At 68.3% G+C, this 249-nt stretch overlaps 1 protein-coding gene across 1 annotated transcript in view; it reads left to right on the forward strand.

The window, feature by feature from the left end:
- The window catches only part of DCAF8 (DDB1 and CUL4 associated factor 8), a gene marked incomplete at its 3' end in the record, with an annotated part of 6,510 nt that overhangs the window by 4,122 nt on the left and 2,139 nt on the right, over nucleotides 1–249 (forward strand). The window lies entirely within an intron of this gene.

The following is a 249-nucleotide window of genomic DNA, read 5'->3' on the forward strand; positions in this document are numbered from 1 at the left end:
CGGGGGTGCGGGCCCGGGGCCCCCCCCTCCCCCCCCCCTGCCGCTGGGAGATCCTTCCCTCGGGAGCTGGCAGCGCCCTTAACGAGCTCTGATAAACCTCCCCTCGCCCCCCCGCCCGTGGATGGTGCCCGGCGGGCATCAGAGACGAGATTTAGGCTTGGAGAAGGTCTTGGTTTCAGCGGGACCGAGCTCCTTAAGTGACAAATGCAGCCTTGGAATCGCTCGGGGCAGCCCCCTCCTGGGACTGGG

This window comes from Egretta garzetta, unplaced genomic scaffold (assembly GCF_000687185.1).
Source record: "Egretta garzetta isolate BGI_Z169 unplaced genomic scaffold, ASM68718v1 scaffold1431, whole genome shotgun sequence".
NCBI classification, from domain to species: domain Eukaryota; kingdom Metazoa; phylum Chordata; class Aves; order Pelecaniformes; family Ardeidae; genus Egretta; species Egretta garzetta.